Here is a 4,963-nt window from a genome sequence, read left to right on the forward strand (position 1 = left end):
GTATTCCAATGTGTAGATGTACCAAAGTTTCTTAATTTTTTAAATTTTAATTTAATTTTTATAACAAGTCTCACAATGGAGATGTTGCTGGTTCCCGCTTGAGCAAATTGATGAATAACAGAAGGACAGTGCTACAGTCCTAATTTTTATAAAGTAGTTCACAATATTTGATTACATTTAATATTTGAACACCAATCCCACCACCATTACACCTTCCCACCACCATATTTTGGACGTTTTCATCCTCAACCCCAATCCCTGCCCCAAAGAAGAACCAAAATAATTTATTTTGTATTGTTTGTTTGAATAAACTGCTGAAAATGCTCCAAAAATGTTTTCTTAGAGCAGAGTGTGTGAAGATTGTTTTATTTCACCTAGGGTCCATTAAGCCTTTCTATAAGAGATTACTAATATGTTATTAAGGGTTGACTCTTGTGTGCTTCTTCTGTAAAAAATATATTTCCCTCAAAGATTGGTTGCCTTCTACTTTAAACCCCATCAAATGTGGTGTTCTACTCTTGGAGTATGAGTAGTGTGAGGTGTGAAATGTCTCATCCGCAGCCGAATGGTCCAGGGATAGGTTTACTCATGTGTGAGGCTCGGTTGGAGCCTGTAGAGAACAGCCGTGATCATGACAGAGATTGAGTTCTGGGGATTTTTAGCTGCCAAGGCTGGGTCCCTTGGGTACCTGCCTCACCCGCTGTCTTCTATGGTGCCCCAAATGAAACAGCCTAGAGCAGGGTCTGGTGGCATGGCTATGATAGTGTTTTATGCTCTCTTCCAAGAGAGAAGGACAATGCGTCTCTGGATCATGGCCGTTGATGAGATTATCTGGCGTCAGCCAGAGGTGATTTGTGGGCATGACTGCCAAGTTGCAAAAAAACAGGGGAACATGGGTGGGGGGTCCATTCCTGGTTCCGTTGAACTTGAAGTTTTCAGCCACAAGTACCACATACCTGGGTTTTCTGCAGATTTACTCGTGGATGAGACTCAGCCCGAACATTACCAAAGTTTTCTTTTTTTTTTTTTTATTAGTGAAACACCATGAGGTACAGTTGTAGATTTACAATTTTTTGTGCTTGGGTTTCGATTATACAATGATCAGATACCCATCCCTCCACCAGTGCCCATTTTCCACCACCATGGATAATATCCCCCCACCCCCATCCCCCCATCCTCCCCTGCCTCTGTGGCAGGGCAATCCCCTGTGTTCTCTCTATCCTTTTGGGTGTTGTGGTCTGCAAAAGAGGCATTGAGTGGCAAACATGTTCAGTCCATAGTCTACTTTCGACATGCATCTCCCCTCCTGGGAGGATCCTCCAAACACCCTTTATTTGTTGCTCCCTTCTCTATCTAAACTGCCCTTTCCTCTAGGATACCCGGCTGGCCTCTAAGTTATGGAGTAATCCTCCTGGTGCTGATCTAAGCTATTCTTGGGTATTTATCTCATATTTTGTTACTTTATATCCCCCAGATGAATGCAATCTTTCTATGTCTATCCCTCTCTTTCTGACTCATTTCGCTTAGCATGATACTTTCCATATTGTACCACTTGTATGTAAATTTCATGACTTCATCTTTTCTAACAGCTACATAATACTCCATTGTGTAGATGTACCAAAGTTTCTTTAACCAGTCATCTGTTCTTGGGCATTCAGGTTTCTTCCAGTTTCTGGCTATTGTAAAGAGTGCTGCAATGAACAAACAAGTGCAGATGTCACTTCGACTATACATTTTTGCCTCTCTGGTATATATTCCCAGGAGTGAGTTTTCTTAACTGGTCATCTGTTCTCAGGCACTTGGGTTATTTCCAGATTTTGGATATTGTGAATAATGCTGCAATAAACATACAAGTGCAGATGTCATTTCTATTGTGCATTTTTGCATCTCTAGGATATATTCCCAGAAGTGATATTGCTGGGTCATATGAAAGCTCAATTTCTAGTTTTTTTGAGGAATGACCATATTTTTTTCCAAAAAGGAGGAACCAGTTAGCATTCCCACCAACAATGAATGAGAGTCCCTTTCTCCCCACTGCACCAACACTGGTTGTTCTTGTTCTTCTTGATGCATGTTAGTCTCTGTGGTCTAAAGTGATATCTCATCTTGTTTGATTTGCATCTCCCTGATGATTAGCGATGTAGAACATTTTTTCATGTGTCTTTTGGCCATTTATATGTCTTTTTTTGAGGACGTTTCTGTTCACTTCTTCTCCCCATTTTTTGATGGGGTTGAATGTTTTTTTCTTATACAGTTCTACCAGTGTCTTGTATATCCTGAATATTAACCCCTTATCTGATGTACATTGGTAAATAATTTTGCAACATTCACTTTTAATAGCTCATAAAGAGACTTACAGAAGCCCTCAAAAGATAAATGATATGCTGGGCTACAAACTGGTAACAATCATTCCCTACTAATTAGTTCTTGAACATTACAACGTGTTGTGTTGTTCTCACTCCACACCCAGTGGGGGTTCCGAAGGGGCTGTGCTCATCACTTTCTCTATGCACGTGTGAACACACAGAAGGTAACTGTCTAGTCTCTCTCACTGGTATGAAAGCCTCTGGCTGGAGAGATGTTGCTCTCTCAACTAGTCTAATCACTCCTTCTTATGGGTTAGGAGATTTATTGTTGGGTTCCAAGATCAAGAGAGAATCAACCATCAGCTATAATAGATCCTCTGTACATTCTCAGCAATATTTAGAGGTACACAGACACACACAAAAGAAGGCAGAAAACATTTTTTTCTGAACCTTAATTGAATAATAAAAGTCAAAAATTAATTTTTTAATTGAGTTTTCATAAGATAGTTACAAAGCTGTTCATGATTGGGTTTCAGTCATACAATATTCCAACACCCATCCCTACACTAGTACATTTCTCACCACCAATGACCCCAATTTCCTTTCTGCCACTGGCCACCCTCAACCTGCTTCTATGGCAGGCACTTTTCCTGTCTAATCTCTTCTCTCTCTCTCTCTCTCTCTCTCTTTCTCTCCTTTTGGGCATTATGGTTTGCAGTAGAGATACTAAGAGATTTTCATGTTTGTTCCTTTACCTTCTTTAAGCATGCAGTTCTTATGTAGAGTGATGATTTCCAACTATCACTACCATAATGATCCCTTCTCTATCCTAAATGCCTTCTCCCCCAGCACCTGAGGCAGGCTAACCATGGACCAATCCTCCTGGTCTGTGTTTCTACAGTCCTTGGGTATTAGTCTTATACTATGTTTTTTATATCCCACCAATTAGTGCAATTATTTTGTCTGTCCCTCTTTTTCTGACTCATTTCACTCAGCATGATACTCTTCATGTCCATGTCCATTTATAAGCAAATTTTATGAGGTCATTTTTTGTAACAGCTGCATAGTTTTCCATTGTGTAGATATACCATAGTTTCTTTATCTGGTAGTCTATTCTCGGGCATTTGTGTTGCATCCAGATTCTGGCTATTGTGAATGGTGCTACAATGAACATAGAAATGCAGATGGCATTCGTGTTCTGTGTTTTTGCTTCTCCAGGGTACATTCCCAGAAGTGGTATTTCTGGGTCATATGAAATCTCAATTTCTAGTTTTTTGAGGGATGCCCATATTATTTTCAAAAACGGCTGGAATAGTCAGCAAGAAATTAATTTTTTAAAATTTTAAATTAATTGGTTTACATTTTTCAGTTGGACAAATTTAACAATGAAACTTGTTCACATATGATAAAATAACAAATTATCTTATATACTTTTAGAGTATAATATGGTTGCTGTTGTAAAGATAGTTGTTACTCATAAGTATATAATTTTTTTATGCAGTACTGTTTCTATATTCAATATTCTTGCTTTAAATCTCTTTGATTTATTTAGTACTCATGGTGAGTCAGTATTTTTAAAAGCATCAAGGAACTAAGTGTTTTGAACCCAATACTAGCAGCCCCAGCCTCCAATAAACTTTGAACTGTGTGGTCTTGGACAAGTTACCTAACCAGCTGGGACTCCAATTCACGGTCACGGTCCTCCCATTGTTCATCGATTTGCTCAAGCGGGTCCAGTAACGTCTCCATTGGAGACTTTGTTGTTACTGTGTTTGGCATATTGAATACAACACGGGTAGCTTGCCAGGATCTGACGTGCGGGCGAGATACTCTCGTAGCTTGCCGGGCTCTCCGAGAGGGGTGGAGGAATCGAACTCAGGTTGGCCATGTTGGCTGTGTGCAAGCCAAACGCCCTACCACTGTGCTATCCAATTCACCACGTCTAAAATAAGTTTGTAAATCTAGAGCAGTTATTCTCAAACCTGAGTGATCTGAGATCACCAGAAGGAGTAATTGAAGCATTATAGGACCTGCTCCCATTCACCCTTCCTCTCCTCCCCTGCTAGTCTCTGATTCAGAGACTGAGTTTGGATCCATGACCTTTAATTTTTTTCCTGAGACAGAAATTCCCATTCACCTTAATGTGAACAATTATACAAATTTAAAATGTTGGAAACATATTACAAGTTGTTACCCAAGTTATTACACAAGTCAAGATTGTCCAGAAAATTCTCTTTTTAAATTTTTTTTTATTAATGAATCACCATGAGGTACAGTTACAAACTTTTGTGCTTGCATTTCAGTCATACAATGATCGAGTACCCATCCCTCCACCAGTGCTCATTTTTCACCATCAATGGTGCCAGCATCCCTCCCACCATCCCCAATCTCTCTCCCCTCCCCCCACCTTGCCTCTGTGGTAGGGCATTCCCTTTTGCTCTCTCTTTTTGGGTGTTGTGGTTTGAAATAGAGGTATTAAGTGGCCATCATGTTTGTTCTATAGTCTACTTTGAGCCTGCATCTCCTATCCGGAGTGGGTCCTCCTAGCACCCTTCACTTGGGGTCATGACCTTGAATTTTAAATTAATACCCAGTGCTGCTGCTGCTGTGCTCCAGGAACCATACTTCAAAATGGCTTCTGGATGAATTCTAGAAAA

The sequence above is a fragment of the Sorex fumeus genome, unplaced genomic scaffold (assembly GCF_029834395.1).
Source record: "Sorex fumeus unplaced genomic scaffold, SorFum_2.1 ptg000006l, whole genome shotgun sequence".
Lineage (NCBI taxonomy): Eukaryota > Metazoa > Chordata > Mammalia > Eulipotyphla > Soricidae > Sorex > Sorex fumeus.